This window comes from Felis catus, chromosome A1 (genome assembly GCF_018350175.1).
Source record: "Felis catus isolate Fca126 chromosome A1, F.catus_Fca126_mat1.0, whole genome shotgun sequence".
Lineage (NCBI taxonomy): Eukaryota > Metazoa > Chordata > Mammalia > Carnivora > Felidae > Felis > Felis catus.
The window spans coordinates 48,798,497-48,819,065 of NC_058368.1; the positions used below are offsets into that span (position 1 = coordinate 48,798,497).

The 20,569-nt window shown below is 38.9% G+C and overlaps 1 long non-coding RNA gene across 1 annotated transcript in view; it reads left to right on the forward strand.

The window, feature by feature from the left end:
• Window positions 1-216: 216 nt before the first annotated feature.
• Window positions 217-20,569, forward strand: part of LOC109498473 — a 29,896-nt gene continuing 9,543 nt past the window's right edge. Inside the window, exons 1-2 of the long non-coding RNA XR_002155329.2 lie at window positions 217-912; window positions 1,470-1,652. This is a non-coding gene — a long non-coding RNA (uncharacterized LOC109498473). The remainder of the gene's footprint in view (window positions 913-1,469; window positions 1,653-20,569) is intronic.

A 20,569-nucleotide genomic window follows, 5' to 3' on the forward strand; every position in this document is an offset into this window, starting at 1 on the left:
TATAAAGATCTAAAACATGGAAACTTCTCTTGTCTCACTGTGAGATCAGTGTATGGTAAAGGAATATATAAATGTTTCCATCCAAAGCATCATTTAAACAATTTTAAACAATTATCAAACAAGTATAAGGTAATAGTGATGAAAGATTTTAAAATCCTTCATAATCACTCTTATTGTATCACCCAGATGTGAGTGTAATAGGCATTTTATGAAATATTTTCATATCCTGTACTTTTTTTGGCCTCTGAGGCTCCCCACCCATTTTGTCAATGCCAGTTGTCCTTCCAGAAAGAGGGCGGGTACCATCTGGAACAAAGAGGGCATTGATCAGTTTCGAGTTCTAAAGCCAACTTTTAAAAAAATTCCAGCAAGAGAGCTGAGCCTTTTAGAGAGTGAAAAGAGTTTTCTAAAATGCCAAAAAAGAAAAAAAGTGAGAGAGAGAAAGGAAAATGAAAGAAAGAAGAAAAAGCAAAAGGAAAAAGAAATCCCTCCTGTTCTCATATCAAAAGCAAAGACAGGGAGTTTTGTCTGTAAACCCCAAGTAGAGAAAACAACTAGAAGAGAGAGTGGAAAAGGCTCCTGGTCAGAGAGGCAGACGCCGAAGGAGACCAAGGCAGAGAAAGAAGGGTGTCCTGGCTTAGCCCTAACTAAAACCGGAACGTGGCGATGGCAAGTATAGTTGGGTGTGGTGTTTGAAGGCTGTGAAAAAATACATAAAAGAGAAACTGTTCAGAATTCCAGCACAGCAGGACTTGTTTTTCTCTTCCCTGGGCACTGCCTGGGAAGATTAAAGGCCACCTCAGAAAAGTGCTTGGTCCAAGGTGGGACACTCCAGGCCAGCACCACTCAAAGTGCGGTCCTGAGAAGGTGCTGGCCTGCAATTCTTTGTTGTGGCCTCCAGTCCATCCTGAGGTAAGTTCTGAAATGGGTTTAGAAACTTCCATAGCAATTTGATAGACTAGTGTCATGGATTGAATGTTTGCGCCCTCCCCCCCAAGCCCATCACATTCATAATTTGAAACCCTACCCCTCAATGTCATGGTAGTAGAAGGTGGGGCCTGTGGGAGGTCATTGGGATTAGACAAGAACTTGAGGGTTCTTGAGGAAACTTGGGGTTTATGGATGGGATTAGTGCCCTAAAGTAGAGAGAGAGAGAGAAAAGAGAGAGAGAGAGAGAGAGAGAGAGAGAGAATGCACTTGCCTCCTCTCTCCTTCCCTTGATGTGAAGATACCCCCAGAAGTTGTCACACTGGCCCGCTTGCACTTTTAGCCTCCAGAACTGTAAGAAATACATTTCTGTTGTTTATAAGCCACACGGTCTGTGATATTTTTGTTATAGGAGCGCAAACTGACTTAAAAAAAACCAAATTTAAGCCTGTTGAATCAAATATGTTAAAAAACTGGGGCTTGTATTGTGTACCTCTTTATTATTTATTTTTCTAGTAATTGATTTTTATTGTATTTTATAGAAATACTGGTCTGCAAGGGATGGTGGGGAGAACCCATTACAGTTTGAGAAGCATTGTTCTGTAGGCTGTATTACAAGTGGCTGAGTGAGGGCTCAAATAGAAGGATGGAAGTCAGACTCTCCACTTCTCCAACTCTCCCCGCACTCTTGAGTCTCATGTACCACGGAAGGAATCCAGAAAGCAGTAAGTGTGTTTAACTAGTAGGGTACATGGAATTACCTGAATGGAGAATCCAGGAGCCAGCTGTGGAGACCAGAGCAAAGTGACCCCACAGCACAGGCTGCAGGGTAGATGGCTAAATCAGACCTGGACAAATCTCTTGCTGATCCTCAAACAGGCCCACAGTGCCAGGCCAAGGTGTTTTCACAGAACCAGTGTGGGAACAACCCATGAGTCCACCAGACCCAGCACTGTGGGCCCACAGGTCATTCGGACAGGACATTAATGAAGCAGTGAACAAGGACGTAAAATTCATCTATTTGCAGGATCTCTGGGCATGGCTCCAGTAACTTCTATCCCAGTAACTCATGGTTTTGAAAGTCCCCCATCCAGGAACCATCTTGGGAATGGGAGTGGAGAAGAACAGAAAGATTGAGGATTTACTCCAAAGTGACTGCCCCAAAAGCTTATATACTGTCACTTGAGAGTTATGTTTTCTCCATTACCCAGCAGTGTACTAGCTGGAGAGCAAAATTAAAATAGAAAATAAAAAAAATTATATTTCTTTCTTAACTAAGTGGTATTGCATAAATTATTGACCCTGCCATGCACCCAATAAGTTGTGACGATAAAAATCATGCCTAGTACATAGTACATTTTTAATAAAGCCTTGCTGAAATATCAAAGGGAACTCAAGAATGTTACATTTTAAAAATATCCACATAAGCAGAATTAGGATGGTATAGGATCCACTACAGAGGCACTCTCCACTTACAGGGTGGCTCAAGCATCTCAATTCCATTGCTCAATATTTTAGGTGAAATAAATGAATTATATAAGAAAGTTGTGGCCATGTGGATTGACGATAAAGTCCTGAGTAAGCAGTCAGATAGGAAGTTCTCCAAATCAAGGGAATATTCCTCAGGGGGAAATAATATTTAATCCATTTAAAAAGAATCGTTAAGCTTCTCAAAAGGATGAGATACAACAGGTTGGGGGGTGACTTTCCCCTTACCTCTACACAGAAACGTCACTGTAACAATCCCAAATCCCCTCTCAGGTATTGACTATGACTTTTGGGGATATCTAGCAGGTAACGATCATAGTCATTCTTTCAATAGACATGACAGCAGCCTAGTAACTAGGCCAGATGCTGGAGAGTTAAAGATATTTAAAGATAAGTTACAGACTTAAAGAGATTCTTCCCACTCTTAAGGAGTTCACACTCCAGTGGGAGAAACAGAAGTGTAAACAGAGACACAACAATGTCATCTATGCCATGAGCAAGAGTGAAGGAAGCTACATAGCAGAGCAGAAGTGAAACATCTTTTTATAGGCTTAATCAGTGAAGGATTCCCTAAGAAGGAGGTGATCTTTTGGGCTTGGGCTGAGTCTTGCATACTTCGGCAGCAAGGGTGGTTGGTAGAATCAGGCAGGTGGGGGATGAGGAGAGAACAAAGTATGTCTAAGTTTACAAAGCAACAGAGATGACACGCTTGAAGGACTTGACATGGTTCTTCTGTGACTGGAGCCAAGAGAACCTTTGGGGGTATGTGACAGGTGGCAGTGAGAAAAGTCTGCAGGGTCAAGATGAATGTTATAGATGGGTTTGAAGGCAGAATAACCTGACTGGAAATTGTTTAGAAGTATTATTCTAGAAGTTACACGGCAGATGGAGTAGAGTGGGAAAAGTCTGAAGATATAAGAACATACGACCAGCTTGTAAAAGTCCAGGTGAGAGATGATATCTGGCATTTTCTGACTGCCAAATATGACTCATTCAGGCCCCCATAAGAAAAAGGGGGTCTTTGGGGCGCCTGGGTGGCTCAGTCGGTTAAGCGGCCGACTTCGGCTCAGGTCATGATCTGGCGGTCTGTGAATTTGAGCCCCGCGTTGAGCTCTGTGCTGACAGCTCAGAGCCTGGAGCCTGTTTCAGATTCTGTGTCTCCCTCTCTCTGACCCTCCCCCATTCATGCTCTGTCTCTCTCTGTCTCAAAAATAAATAAACGTTAAAAAAATTTTTTTTAAAAAGAAAAAGAAAAAGGGGATCTCTTCACATGCAAACTGGACCTGGAGTCCATAAGCCTGGCTAATCTCATGTCTGTGACATTAGTTCAATCTCATAGAGTGTTTCTGCTTCTCCCTGCGGATATACAGCCCTCCTCTTGATGCAATAGCTCATTCCCTCCATTTTATTTATCCCAATTCCTAGATGTTTTGCATATTAGTCTTTTCCCGACCAAGACAATTTTTGCTGTTCTGCCTGTTAGTCTGTTTCCCTCATAATTCTGCAGCCCAAAGTACAGGTAAATGAGATTTAGGTTTCATTCCTATAGCACTGGAAATTCCATGCCCCTTTGGGTGCTACCTTTTTATTCATGCAGACATTCTTGCATAATCTATTGTGTTTTTTTTTTTAAGTTTATTTATTTATTTTGAGAGAGAGTGAGAGAGAGCGAGAGAGCGTGTGTACAGGAGCGGGGGTGGGGGGAGAGACAGGGAGAGAGAGAATCCCAATCCCTGTTATGGGCTCAATCTCACAAACTGGGAGATCATGATGTAAGCCGAAATCAAGAATCTGATACTTAACTGACTGAGCCACCCAGGTGTCCCCTAATTTTTTTTTAATGTTTATTTGTTTATTGAGAGAGAGAGAGAGATAGAGAGTGAGGTAGAGAGCCAGCAGGGGAGGGACAGAGAGAGAGGGAGACAGAATCCCAGCAGGCTCCACACTGTGAGTGCAAGCCTGATGTAGGGCTCCAACTCACTAACTGTAAGATCATGACCTGAGCTGAAATCAAGAGTCAGACGCTTAACTGACTGAGCCACCCAGGCACCCCAGTCCCGTATTTGTTTTTTAACAGTTGTCTCCTTTCACTATCTGCAAATCCTAGTGAAGAAAGCACTTTTCATTCCCAAGATGGCTTCTCTTATTATTCTATTTTTAATGACCAAGAGAAGTGTGCATCTTTCAGCCCAAACAGGGAACCTGGTTTGGAGCAGTTGAGTAGGACACAAGTTTAGAGAAATGTTCTAACACTGCTATCCCCTACACTGTTTGTAAACCTTTTTCACATTGGCCATTGGTAGTCTAGCTCTTCGTTGTTGCTAATTGGATCACAGATGACCTCCAGGTACCTCTGGAACTCCAGAAAGTTTCCGAGGGCAAAGATCTGGAGATGGTTGACTCCTGAGGCTTTGCATATAGACTGCAGATAGCAACCTATTGTTTGGGAAGGGCTGTCCTCACGGTTCCTCAGTCTTCCACAACGCTACATCCAAATTTACACTTCCTGTAAAGGTCTATTGCCTGTTGAGCGTACTCTAGTCCTGTTAGTCACATCTTTCTATTGCAAGGTACCACAGAGCTCCTGTCTTCTTTGCCTTCTTCTCCTTCCTTTCTCATCTCAAGCTTGGGATGAATTTGGCTAGATCTTCTCAATTGCATTTTGCACTCCTGGTTAAGCAAATGTAAAATTCATGTCTACCTATTCTCATGAAGCTCTTCCTCATACTCCTGAGACAACTCCTATGATTTCTTTTTGATACTATTCTTTTTCCCCACACTCTGATTTTGCACATCACTGGATCAAATGCTGTGTTTGAAGCCTTAGGACAAGCCTGCACCTCATTCTACTCTTGGGGGAAGCAGATGAATGCAGACATGTAATTCAAAGGGACCCAGGAGTCAGGAAATCCAGACTGCTCTGGCTCCTCTCAGATGGTTCCAATTGCTAGTATGACAGTCTTTGCCAAGGAGGGCATTAATTTTAACCATAGAAACCTGGCAAGTCAGACAATTCAGCTTGACATTGCAATTCAGCAGTGGGAACTATTAGTTTTGGATCTGATTTTAAGTGGTCTCAGAATACCGGTTACAAACAGAAAGGGTTTCCTCAAGCCAAGTCATATGGTGGCCCTGTGTTTCCTTATCTGCTTTCAGCCAGGCAACCTGGGACCAGAGCATGTGCTGCCCTGTTGCAACCGTCTAATAGTATGACAGGCAGTCGTCCAGCTCTGCCGTTCTTGAATTTTATTTCATTTTTGCCTTCTTATTTCATTATCCCTGAACAATGACATGTACATTACTGGGGAAAAAAAGAAAATACAATTGGAAAAATCCTAAAAGTCTCTTATAATTCCACCCTCTGAAAGTAACTGCTTTTAACAAATTGGTGCCTATCCTTCTAGAAGAGGCAATATGGGAAGAGAGATACAGAGGGAGGGAGAATTGTGCTTGCATTTCCTATTTCCTTGGAATTGCTCCAAAGCAAAATCACCAAAGCCTTGCTTTGGCCAGGACAGTATCCACTTTATCTTTGCCTCACAAGGATGGCTTGCTTCTCCATCCTGGAAGGGATTGTCCTATCTTCTACAGCCCTACAAACAAATTTGCACCCCCTTGAAGAGACTGTGATTGCAAGGATACTCTTGACCCCCTTTCTGTGTTAGCCACCTCCTTCTGGTTGCAAGGCATAGAGACTAATATCTTTAATAAAAAGGAATGTTCATTTTTGTGCACTCGTGTGCCAGATTTGCAATTGTCAATCTGTCTACAAGTCAGCACTTCCAAGGACTAACTTCTCTCTATTTTTCTAACACAGAACTCTTGGCTTCACCCAGCATGTCTGCTCTGCTCTCCTTTTTTTCTATGGATAGGTCAATCCCTTCCATATTCCACATCCAAATTATGGCAGGAAATAACCTGCTAGATGCTGCTGCCTCTTTTGAACAGCATGTTCTGTGTTAAGTGACCTCATTAATCACTGGGTACTCTTGGAGCAGGTGTGTCTGCTCTGGTCCATTTATTAGCAGCTCTTCTTTAGAGAATGGACTAACGCTCCTTTCACAAAAGAGGAAAATAGGAAAGGTCTGGGTGGGTGTGGCAGGCAGCAACTAGCATGTTCAATAATGATATTGCCAACAAAAGAAGTGGCAGGGGAAGGTAGGTAGGGGTTTGATCGAAAGCTATTTAGGAGGTGGAGGTTACAGGACAGAACTTAGTGACTGATCATTAAACACTTAGATCTCTGGTTTACAGGAACCAGTTATGGGGTTCTATGAAGAGATAAAGAGTAGAAAAGATGGCATTGGTTTAGGAATTTATTTCTAGGTATATCCTAGAAATACCTAGGGGATACCTGTCATACTATGCATGGGGATATCTTGCAAATAATATCTCTTTGCAAATACTAATGCAAATCTAGAGCCAAGGGTAGAGATATGGCTGGAGGAAATTGATTTGGGAGTCATTGTACATAGATTGCAGATTTCAATCTGCTGCTTGAGGAACTGCTCTCTCCACCGTGGAAGAAGGCCAGATGCAAATAATAAATAAATAAATAAATAAATAAATAAATAAATAAATAAATAAAAATGGTGGCAAACTGAGTTTTGAAGGGAACACTACTTCTTTTTAGAGTTATTTCCCCTTATCAGATTTATAAATTAACAGCACCAATAGTAAAAATCAAGCATCAATTTCCCAACAAAAACCTTTTGAAGACCATTATAATTCATAAGACTTCCTGATAGGATCTAAGACAACCTAACCTAGCTATTAGGATAAAGTAATTAAAGGTAGTGCTGATGTGTTCCAGCTGCCATTGAGATGTATAAGGTGAAAAACAGGAAATGTTATGATCTATGTAATGTGAAAACCTGTATTCGGCTTGGTGGAGTATAACAGGAAGTGACTCTTGTTGGTAAAGAAGGTTTTAAAATGCCCTTTCCTTGCCACAGTTCACAGGAAATTAATTATGTCGGGGAAACGGAGCTGCCAAGGAGAAGGCAGACCCGGCACTCAGGTTACAGGGACAGAGAGCTACAGTATCACCCTGCTATTCCCATTGACCAAAAGGGAGGTGGCTGGCAATCTGTAAAACAGCTTTACCAATATTCAGTCCCCAAAGACTCTCTTTTGAAAAGCGCATAACTGGAGCCTCAGAAGAAGCAGAGCTTGAATGGCTGGATGCAGAAAGACCTTTGAAAGAAGACATGGAGATTACATGGACGTTAATTGTTTCTTAAAGCTTAAGGGAGAAACTCCAGAAGAGCAGGGAGATATGATAGGAAGTAAATGGAGATTTTGCAGTGCTTCCTTCGCCTTCCACCAGCACTGCCATCAGCACTGCCGGAGAGGGGGCTTCGGAATGATGCAGCTCTGGCTTTCAATCCTAGTTTTATTATTTATTATATGTGTGACTTGGGGCAAGATTTTAAATTTCATCTGTAGAAAAGAGACGTGGCTTAGCAGTATTGCAAAAACCGAGATAATGAATGCAAAGTGCCTGCCCCGTGGAAAATACTGAAATGTGGGCCCTTATTATTTCCAAAGAACTTTGTCAGTAAATACAAAAATACCTGTAAGAACTCTTCTAGGTTCCCTTATAAAATTACTCTTCTCAATGCATTTCCCCCTTGGGTTTGAAAATCCATCCACCACAAAATCTTTCCTACTAAAATAATTTAGTTTTAGGAATCTTACCTTAACATTTGAGGTTAATTCACTGGTTTGAAGGCTAAATTGAATGACATTCATTTTCCTCCAAATCGTAAGCAATTTTTAGTTTTAAAAATATGTTGAAGTTTCTATTTTGCGTATGACTCTGCCTATTACTTGGATGATTCAGAAACCCAAGTTTCTGTGTGGCATCTGGAGGGACTTCAGGAATTCATGGCTGGGTGGATGATTGCACCACCATTGCTGCATGTTTGGGATATCTGGGCTGTGTAGCATCTTGCTAGCAACTTCTTTCCAGTTTATTAGTGCATTGCAGACTTCAAGAGGTCTCCCTAGTCCTTTGAGTGTTGGGCTTTGTATAAAGCCAGAGCCAGTCTAAAATAAATCATACGGCATATGTTGATGACAGAAAATGACCATAGAGTTATCTTCCCACTTACCCTTTATTTTTATATTTAGTGAACTTCCTTCGACTTTGACATAGTTGCCCTATATTTTTTTCATCCTTGGTTGTCTTTAAAAAAAATTTTTTTTTAATGTTTTTTATTTATTTTTGACAGAACAGAGACAGAGTGCGAGAAGGGGAGGGGCAGATAGACACAGAATCCGAAGCAAGCTCCAGGCTCTGAGCTGACAGCACAGAGCCCTAAGCGGGGCTCAAACTCATAAACCATGAGATCATGACCTGAGCAGAAGTTGGACACTTAACTAACTGAGCCACCCAGGTGCCCCTCGTTTTTTTTTTTTTTGTATGTGTGTGTATTTTGTTTGTTTGTTTCTTTGTTTGTTTTTGAGAGACAGAGAATGAGCAGGGGAGGGGCAGAGAAAGAGGGAGACACAGAATCTAAAGCAGGCTCCAGTCTCTGAGCTGTCAGCACAGAGTCCCACACAGGGCTCGAACCCGTGAACCTTTGAGATCATGTCCTGAGCCAAAGTTGGCCGCTTAACCAACTGAGACACCCAGGTGCCTCTGTTCTCTTTTTTAATATTTATTTATTTCTGAGCAAGAGACTGGTAGAGAGAGAGAGAGAAGGAAAGGGAGAGAGAGAGAGAGAGACTGAGTGCAAGCGGGGGAGGGATAGAGAGAGAGGGAGACACAGAATCCTGAAGCTGAGCTGTGAGCACAGAGCCCAACTTGGGGCTCAAACTCAAGAACCGTGAGATCATGACCTGAGTCAAAGTTGGATGTTTAACCGACTGAATCACCCAGGGGCCCCTTTTTTGTCCTTGGTTCTATTTTGCTGTGTAAATATTCCAAAAGTAGGTACTGGTAGATAAATTCCTGAGGGGCAGAGACTGACAGCAAATTCACTCAGAATGGAAACAAATTACTAAATACATTTTGCTGTATTTAAGCCAACTTAATGAGTTCATAATTAAAAACATTGGCAGAGTGTCACTGCATCATAAAATGTTGTCAGATGAAGTTCTTTGTGACCAAATTGGGGGAGAAATGAAGAAGTACCTCATTCTCCTGAGACAACTGGGATCTACTCCTGAGATTTACTAGACTTTCAGAGAAGCTAACATGTGGATTGAGGTTTGCGAGAGGCCCTGCCAGGCGTGTAGGCACTAAAGTGTGCGACCTTCTTACCCAAGCATATAAAGAAAAAAAAAATTATCTAAAAAGTGATATTGACTGGCTCTGACTCAGCAAAAATGTCCTTGGGTCCAAACAAATACATAAAGCTTTGGTAACCATGTATGATTAAGGATTAACTTGCTTTGGCCTACCTATGCAACTTTCCTGATCCCCACATGGTCAGAGAGAAAGGACTTGGCTCTCTCTATATGTCATTTATAACAACACTGCACAGTCAACTAGAACAAATACATCTGGACCCTGAAACTCTTTTGCTGGGCAGAGAAGGTGAGAACATGCTTAGCTGAGTTTGAAGCCTTTACCAAAAGGGAAGGGCCATCGCGGGTTGTAAAAGGATGAATCTTTCCTCCAGATTGTAGAGGTTTTAAGATTATAGTCATGGGAGAAGAACTGTCAAATATGAACCTGTCCCTGGTAATTAACAGCTTCCAAAGGTGATAAACTGGGCTCCAAGTTGTCTCACAGGTAACGTCTGATACTGAGATGACAGGAGACGCGAGTTTCTTCACATGGCATCTGAACTAAATAGTCAAACTGAAGAGACAATTTATTCTCTGTCTTTCTATTCTTTGTTATGATCCATTTCATTAACCAGAACTTCAAGGTTATACCATGATACAGAACCATGATAAACTGTAAGAATCTAATTGTCAAGAAAGAGCGTCTCATCTGTTTTCATTACCCATGATAGGCCCCTTCTTATTTTAGAATACATTTAAAAATTTGCAGTAGGTGGTTTACACAGCATACTTAATAACACTCTAATACTTCTATCATCAAGTGTTTTTAGAAGTGATGGCTTTGTACTTCTCTGGTTATCTTGGTTACAAAAACATTAACTTTACTTAGAGGTTATGGACCTTTCAAATATTTTCAAATAGTATTAACAATTGACTCATTCAGTTTCAAACAATTACCTCAGGCTTTCATTCCCTACATTCCAGGCAACTACTTTGGACTGGCCCATTAGTCTCTGGCTACTCTGGTATTTTCCTTCTCTATTCTTCCCTTCTCTTTGTGTTCCCATTCACCCGCAGGAAATTGGGTAATCTATACAAATTATCTCTTTCCTTCATCCACTAACCCAGGGATATGAGCTGCATTGCTAATTTTCTAACAAGGAAAATATAAAGTGTTGATTCTAGAATGGGAATGAATGAGTCTGTGGTAAGAAGTGGTAGTTTAAGCTATACTTTGTTTTTCGTGTGAAGCAGCAGGCTCACCATGCGGAGGATTATGGAAAACAAAACAAAGTACAAGACAACACATTGGCAATTCATTTAACCCCGCGCTTTAGAACAAAACCTGGAACAGTTGAGGATCTAAAGCCAGTCTTCAAGAGTTTCTAAACATTTGGCATCTTCCCCTTTACCAGTAATAAACTACAAATTATATCTTTGTTCCACCATACAAATCTTATGTAAATATACACAGCACACAGTATGGGACGGGGAAGTACCATCATCTGATTCCTTAGGACAAACGATTGGAATAAGTGGTAAAAAGAGGGTTCCGTCCATCCTCGAATCAAGTGACAGCCTGTTCACTTTGCATACCACTAGGGTATATGCTTATTTAATTGTTACTTTCTTATCTTATCAAGATGTTAATTCAGGGTAAATTATTTTTGTTATCTGAGTTTACACTGAAAAATAGCAAATATAATTCCTGCTATGCTACTCTGTTTGCTGCAAGTGATTAAATGAATTGTCGGTACCTTTGTAGGAAGTATTTCACAGATATTGGCTTATCATTGAATTAAGCATTTTCCCACAGTTTTTTTTTTTTGAGATATAATTGACATATAACATTGTGTTAGTTTAATGTGTATAAAATAATAATTTGATGTACATATATATTTTGAAATGATTACCACAATAAGTTTAGTTAATATCTATAACCTCACATAGCTACAAACTTTTCCTTGTGATGAGAACTTGTAAGATCTATTCTATTAGCAACTTCCAAAAATATACAATACGGTATTCTTAATGCTGTTTATTATATCACCAGGACTTACTTATAACTGGAAGTTTGTACCTTTTGACCCTTTACCCATTTCCCCCATCCATCCCCTCCTGAATTAGATATTTTTAAAGCATAATCCCAATGAATCAAAAACACAGGATGAAGAATGTACAGAATTAAGAAAAAGAAAAAAAATGCAATTATTATTGTAAATTCAAAAAAGTTAATTCTATTTTTGACATAATCAATGTTCACATTCAAGACCTTAGTTGGTTAAGTCAAACAAAAGGTATGAAACTTATTTTTTTTTTTTACAGTAATAATGTGATCCTACAAGTTTCACTTATTAGAAGCAAACACATTAAAGAGATGGTCTCTTTTCTGGAAAATCTGTCAGAAGTTTATCTTTGAAATCTCAACAGAGGAATAACGCAAACCTTGTAATATAATCTTGCAAACAGGCCATCCAGAGTGCTACAAAATGGTACTTCAAGGATTTGAACTCTTGGTGGCCACTCACCAATTATGTGTAATTAGCAAAGAAAAAAAAATACTACTACAAAACTGAATGCATATTTTAAAAAACAGATATATATTTTGTTGGAGAATTTGCTAATGTTAATAGTTTGGGTAACAGCAATGTTAAAGAGATCATCTAATATTTTTGTTTAAAGGTGGAGTTTCAAATTCAAAACACTTTTTTGACTTCTTCTTTCCTTCAAAATGGGTTGTCAGAAAAAATATTTGGATTAATAATTCTCAATGTAATGTACAGTCCTGTTATAATCCAGGGGGAAAAAAGGTCATATAAAAAGCATATGAGAAAAAGAGAAGGGGCAGAGCTTTACTGTGCACTGGGCATTAGAATTGTGGGTAAATTCTAGCTTGGTTATTTTTGCAGTGGTCTCAGTGTTGTGGGAGAAAGAAAGACGAGAAATTTCCCAACTATTTCATGAAAAAGCACTAAATACTGATAAGAGATACTATCTCAATTCAATTAAACACAATCTTGAGTGACACAACCATGCACGAGGCTTTGTGGCAAAATAGAGGTATAAAAAGAGTCTCAACACTTAAGGAACTTACAATCTTATCACATAGACAAACATATTAAAAATATGTTCCACAGCCAAGGATAATGACAAAAACCCCATTTGTATTCAATAGATATTGAATTCTGTTCTTCACAATGTTCAAGTTACTCTCTGTGAAGTACAGTGAGAGCCACTTAATTTCCTTCCTGCAACATCTGAATTTCCTAGGCTAACTTTGAGGGCCAAACACTCAGTTCTTTTTATTTTTTTTCCAATTAAAAAGCTGTCATTTTAATTAAAAAATGTTTAATGTCTACCATAAGCTTCTGAGAACTGGGATTGATTTTTAGCCATTTCTGAATCCTATTGAATACCTTGTACATTGGTTAATGCACAAAATGTTCAATAAACATCCGTACAAGAAAAAATAATTGCACGATGAAACGAAGAAAAGAGAATAGTTTAGTATCTTACACACACACACACATTATAGTCAATAAATGTGCAACTCACAAAACCTCTTACTACCTATGTGATCTTGGGCAAATTACTTAGCCGAAATGAACTTTAGTTTCTTTATTTGCAAAATAGCAATATAAGAGTGCACATTTGAGGGGCGCCTGGGTGGCGCAGTCGGTTAAGCGTCCGACTTCAGCCAGGTCACGATCTCGCGGTCCGTGAGTTCGAGCCCCGCGTCGGGCTCTGGGCTGATGGCTCGGAGCCTGGAGCCTGTTTCCGATTCTGTGTCTCCCTCTCTCTCTGCCCCTCCCCCGTTCATGCTCTGTCTCTCTCTGTCCCAAAAATAAATAAACGTTGAAAAAAAATTAAAAAAAAAAAAAAAAAAAAAAAGAGTGCACATTTGATAAGATTTTGTGTAGATTAGATTTAACAATATAAAGTGCGTAGCATAAGTTCTTGCATATAATGAGCATTCCATAATTACTAACTACCTTATTATTATTTGTCACTAGCCTATGTTTAAAAAGATTTGAGGCAACTAACACTAGGAAACAGATAAAACAAGCAAACAAACAAGAGTAGAATGAGGCAATAGTGTTGACACTTAATTTTTTCCAGTTCTTTGATCGAATACGTCAAATTGGTTTGTAGCTCAAAAAAAAAAAAAAATGCCCCATACCAGGTAGTGTTTTATGGAAGAGAAAGAGAGATTTTTGTTGCATCTGTAAAAATTTACTTTTAACAAAATTACTCGGAGAACATGACAATACTATGAAACAGAGGATGAAAAAAAACTGAAACACCAATGCATCAAAGATGAGAAAGTTTGCCTTCAGGTCCTTGAGTAATAGTTAACAAATCTGAAAACTGGTTGACTTAGGTTTTTATGAAGTCATAGAAAACTACATTCTCTAGGTATCCAGATGCATGGTCCTAAAATATGCTGACTTGGTAACTGACAAATTTTTCTTTATTGTTGCGGTGAATGAAGAAGCTTCTCAAGAGGTGCTCAGCTTAACAGAATTATGCTTCTCTCCACCGAAGTGCTTACCACCAAAACCTGTTCAAAGATTCTAAAACCTACTGTTGTTTAAAATCTATCTGAGGAGACTGGCCCATTATTCTCTAGGTTACCTATAGTACAAAATAGTATCACTCAGTGTCTAAGTTAAAGTGTTTTTAACTGTGAGGCTATGCTATTTGCTCCATCTACATTTCTTCCAGGGTCACAAAATCTGGCTGCATCTGCTTATGATCCAACTGTTTCCTGAGCATATTCCCTGTAGGGAGTATCTAGAGCTTCAGTGCCTTCCTTTCCATTCCCCATTCTTCCTTGTTTAAAATGCTCACTACTCCAAACATGGGACCTGGTGATCCAGTTGCTTTCTTGGGCTCTCATAATAAATGATTATTTCTGTTGGTTTCTACACTTGAAATCCAGTGTTCCCTTGGGACCCCACTATATGTCTATGTTACCTCAAAGACCCAGCTGTCTGCTAGCCCACTGGCATAGATAGCCTATTTTTATTTGGTTTTTGCATTGTTCTCTATACAGCAAAGTTGACTGGTAACCCTGTTAAGCGAAGATTGGGAGAAGAGAGGTCACACCTATTGCATGGTCCCATAGCCTGCACAGTGTGACTTCTTGTTGGGGTCTGTGAGCTCACAACACAATTCAGTGATGATGGCAGCCTTCCACACAGATTCATGACTGTGCTCTTTTGCCTATTACTGTCTTTCCTGTGCTCTGGGCTTTAGGAAATCTTGGGTTGGCTATTGTCTGAAACCTGATTTAACTTATAATGCTGCCAGATGCCGTGTCTCAGCTGCTCAATGGCATTTCTGAGCTTCTGCATTTGGCTCTCAGCTGAGTCAGCTCCCTCAGCCCGATGTTTGTGTCTTTAGCCAGTCCCAAAATTGTACACGGGAGCTGACTTCTCATGACTTGTTCTTCAGTACCCAAATGTGTAAATAGCCAATGACCAGGTCACTTGGAGGGAGTTGGGAAAATCATGTCGGAGGAGTAACACTTCATAGTGAATGACTGTCATATCTAGGGTTCTAGTTGGTAGGATACTGAAATTGGTGAGAGGAAGTTCCAAGTGGAAGCACCTCATGAGGAGAGGCAGATAAATAGTTGTGTATGGTGTGTGTGTGTGTGTGTGTGTGTGTGTGTTTTAAGGAAATGAAGCAAAACAGTTTGCTTAGAGGCTTCCATTTGGATTCATGGAGTTGAATAAAAATTTCTTTTTTTTTTTTTTTTCAACGTTTATTTATTTTTGGGACAGAGAGAGACAGAGCATGAACGGGGGAGGGCAGAGAGAGAGGGAGACACAGAATCGGAAACAGGCTCCAGGCTCTGAGCCATCAGCCCAGAGCCTGACGCGGGGCTCGAACTCACGGACCGCGAGATCGTGACCTGGCTGAAGTCGGACGCTTAACCAACTGTGCCACCCAGGCGCCCCTTGAATAAAAATTTCATATGAGAAATTATGAATGTAAAAATAAAGAATCTGGTAGTATATTATTTATCCAAGGGGAATTCATTGAAAGTTTTTAAGAGGCAAACAATTATTAAAGGCCCAGGCATTTCATTGGTGCTGGAGAACAAAGGATACTAAGACCAATATTTGATATTTTCTCTCAAGGAGCTAAAATTCTAGAAAGGGGGGCAGATACACAGGTAAATGATTTTTATGTTCAATTCAAGCTCTTTTGTCCAATGCAGCTTGGCCCAGAGGTTGGTTTATTAACCAAATAAAAAATTTGGTTGTATTTAAAAATACCTTTCATATTTTATTTTAAAACATTACACATTAGATATTTTCACTGATTTTTAAAAATATAAGTCAAGGCCTTTTCTTCTATTATTTTTCTCACACAAGTCATATACACAATGCATGGTGTGTGGTTTAATGTTTGTGTTTTTTAAAGTGGAGTGAAAAACTAAAGAAACATGCAAAGTAATGAGTGTAGATCTTCCTAGAGTTTTTCAGCTTTGTAAACTTGTATTTTAGTTATCTTGCCCACACTTACTTCAACAGTATTACTTTCAGCAATTATCTAGTCTTTTAAAACATTTACATGTGTTTTCACAGAAACAATTCTTTTCACTCTTTTCATGTAGTATTGCACCAGTTACCCTGAACATTAGAATAAAAAATAGCCAAGTACAAACCCCCAGACTTCTTCATGTGACACCAGATTCTACCAACAACATGATATTTGAGAAGGATTTTTCTTTTGGGAAATGGGACTAGTTACAAAGAGATAAAAACGGTTCGTGTGAGATTGAGTTGAGGGCTTGGGGGCAGCACGTATGAGAAAGAAGAAAGAGACAGACCTAAGGGTTATTTAATTTAGTTGAATCCATGTAAACACATGTTTCCCCTTACAGGATAGTTACAAGAAAAAGAGTGGGGGGCCACTGTCCAAACAGATTATGATGTGGATGGCAACCCCGAGATTTGGGGGGCAACCCTGAGATTAGCAGATGCCTTGGGTGAAGGACCGGGGTGCATAAGGATAGTGTTTGCATTCTTCATGTATTTGTACTTTCCTCAGAGAGGTATATACATTGAGACATAATGAAGAGAAAGATGTGAAAAGGAGTTATCAACCTATTAAAACAGTGATTATATAATCCTTTCAAACTTTGGAAAATGAAAAGGGATGCTATCAATAGTTATACAGCTTAAGCCAACCAGGACTCTTCCAGAAACCAGAATGTATGTCTACCCAAATTAAAATCCTCTGTAGCATGTAATCTTAACCACTATTGACAGGAAGAAGAGCTTTAAAAATAAATATAATTGATTGACAATGAATTCCCTCATAGTTCTTTTGTATCTGAAGTGGTTTTCTGTGGAAACTTACGGTTTTATATTAATTATCTAGTTAATAGCCAGATTATCTGAAAAAATATCTTGAGAATTATTTTATTCATCACACATATCTCTTCCATATTTCCCAGGAGAGAATATTTAAGAAATATCCAGGGATTTCTAAAATCTAAGCCATAAATTCCTGAGAACTTTATTTTTCTTTTCTTGGTATCCAAGTATAAGTGTTAGAAAATTGAATTTTTTTTTTTTGAGGAAAAGTTGCCCTAGAAACACTACTGCTATTATCAATGTGTAAAATGCCTTCTCTAAAACAAAGACAACTGAAAAATTATTAGTTGATGACAGAAAAGCTGAAAACATGTTGTAAAAGAAACACGGGGGATACTACAAGATCTTGTTTCTCATTACAGTGTACCCATATACTAGGTGTTCTTTCCAGTGAGAAAACCAATACCCAGGATTCTAAGTGACTTGTTTAGAATTTTACCTAGTACATCATTCACGATGATATGTTGGAATGTACAACCCCAACTCTTCCATATACTCAACATAAATAATCCAACGAGCTGCTCAAATTCCTTCCATGATTCTGGTTATAAATTGACACTGATCTATGCAGATTGTAATGAAGCTGTGGGCTTAGATGGTAGGCTCCATATTAGACAAGCCTCCAAAAAGTGTTACCAGGCTTTACTTGCTGCAAAGTTAAGGGGTAAAACTGTGGGCCTGAAAAATTGTCAGACTAGAATCCCTAAGCAATTGGTGTTCCTCACTGTAACCGAAATAATCAGAATTCCTTTGTGAGGCAATACATAGTGGCTGGGTCAGCCTCTATTTCTTGAGGTCATTTGTTATGAGAATGAATATGGGAAAAAAAGAGAAATCCTCTGAAGAAGAGAAAGTGGAAGAAAGCAATAAAGGCAAATGGAAAGGGAGTGCTAAAAAAATAAGAGTTTCTTACTTAATGTAGTATTGTTTTGATTTGACTTATTGTAACCTCAGAAATGTGGTGGTCTGGGAATATCAAAGGTAGACATTTCAAAGAGAATAAGATATGAGTCATTCTTCTTAGGTGAAAGTGACATTAACTGCCTCCACCCTTTGGCTTCACATGGTTTGAGGGTTTTTTGTTTTTTGTGTTTTGTTTTTCCATTTTCTATGCTCTGCAACATCCACACAGTGTCTCTTGCCATGAAACTCAGGTAAAGACTTGAAAGCCTGGCTCCTGGGGCTAACAGATAATGCACAAAAGAGCCACTTTTCCTCTGTGCAGAGCTAATTGACCCAGACAGGAAACAAAACTTCAGGGTAGGCTTCATTAACATCATGGTCTACCCAACTGAGCTAACAAGTCTGAACTAAAACATCATGATGCTATTTGCATGGTGTTAGCTGCATAAATGTACTTTTTAGAGGAAAGGCCTCGATAAATATGCAATACTCCTAAAAAGTTTTTATTTTTTTGTTTTTCCAAAGGAAAATGATGATGGGAAAGAATGTAAATAAAATAGAAAATGTGAACATTTTCTCTCCCTTCCATACCCCAGGAGTAATAACTATATGTATGCTCTCCTTCTGGATCTGTAAACTTGTAACAAATAAGGACATAATTTTAATATATGCTGGACATATAAAACATGCTGTTCTCCTAGCCATAGCAATTAGGCAAAAACGAATGAATGAATGAATGAATGAATGAATGAATAATAAAAAGGCATCCAAATTGGAAAGGAAGAAGTAAATCTGTCACTATTTGCAGATGACATGATACTATAGGAATAAATTTAACCAAGGAGGTAAAAGACCCATACTCTGAAAACTATAAGATATTGATGAAAGAAATTAAAGATGACACAAATAAATGGAAAGATATACTGTGCCTATGGATTGGAAAAATCAATATTGTTAAAACTCCACACTACCCAAAGCAATCGACGGAGTCAATGCAATCCCATCAAAATACCAATAGTACTTTTCACAGAACTAGAACAAACAATCCTAAAATTTGTACGGAGCTACAAAAGACCCCGAATAGCCCAAGCAATCTTGAGAAACAAGAACAAAGCTGGAGGTATCATGCTTCCTGATTTTAAACTAAATTATAAAACTATAGTCACCAAACAGTACGGACGACACAAAAACAGACACACTGAAATAGACCCACACATACATGGTCGATTCATCTATGACAAAGGAGGTAAAATATATATAATGGAGAAAAGACAGTCTCTTCAATAAATGGTGCTCAGAAAACTGGACAGTCACATGCAAAAGGATGATACTGGACCACCACCTCATACCATATACAAAAATGTAAAAAATGGATTAAAGCCTTAAATGAAATAAGACCTGAAACCATAAAACTCCTAGAAGAAAGCATAAGCAGTAAGCTCTTTGACACTAGTCTTAGCAGCATATATATATATTTTTAATTAGTCTTCTCAAGCAAAGACAACAAAAGGTAAAATAAACAAATGGGCTTACATGCAACTAAAAAGACTTTTCACAGCAAATGAAGCCATCAACAAAATGAAAAGGCAGCTTCATGAATGGGAGAAGATAGTTAAGAATCATACATCCAATAAGGGGTTAATACTCAAAATATATAAATAACTTACACAACTTAATATAAAAAAATTTTTAAAACAACCCAATTAAAGAATTGACAGAGAACTTGAATGGGCATTTTTCCAAAGAAGACATACAGATGGCCAATAGACACATGAAGAGATGCTACACAGCACTAATCATCAGAAAAATGCAAGTCAAAACCACCATGAGACATCACCTCACACCTGTCAGATTGATATTATCAAAAAGACAAAAAAAATAACAAGTGTCGGCAAGGAAGTGGAGAAAAGGGAAACTTTGTACACTGTTGATGGGAATGTAAACTGGTATAGCCACTGTGGAAAAAAGAATGGAGTTTCCTCAAAAAATTCAAAATAGAACCACTAAACAATCCAGCAATTCCACTTCTGGGAGTTTATCTGAAGAAAATGAAAACACTAATTCGAAGAAATATATGACCCTATATTCACTGCAGCATTATTTATAATGGGCATAGTATGGAAGCAACCTAAGTGTCCATTGGTAGATGAGTGGATAAAGATGTCATCTATATATACAATGGCATATTACTCAGCCATCAAAAATGAAATCTTGCTATTTGTGAAAACATGGATGGACCTAGAGGGTATTATGATAAGTGAAATAAGTCAAGCAGGAAAAGATAAATACTGCATGCTTTTGCTAATATGTGGAATCTAAAAAAACAAAACAAACAAAACAGAGGAGAAACCAATTTACAGATACAGGAAACAAACTTAGTTACCAGAGTGGGGAGGGGGTTTGGGGGTGGGTGAAATTAGGTGAAGGGGATTAAGAGGTACAAACTTCCAGTTATAAAACAAGTGACACGTGGGATATAATATACAGCGTAGGGCATATAGCCAATAATGCTATAATAATTTTTTAATGTTTATTTTTGAGAGAGAGAGCAAGCAGGGGAGGGGTAGAGAAAGAGGGGAACAGAGGATCCAAAGCAGGCTCTGCGCTGACAGCAGAGA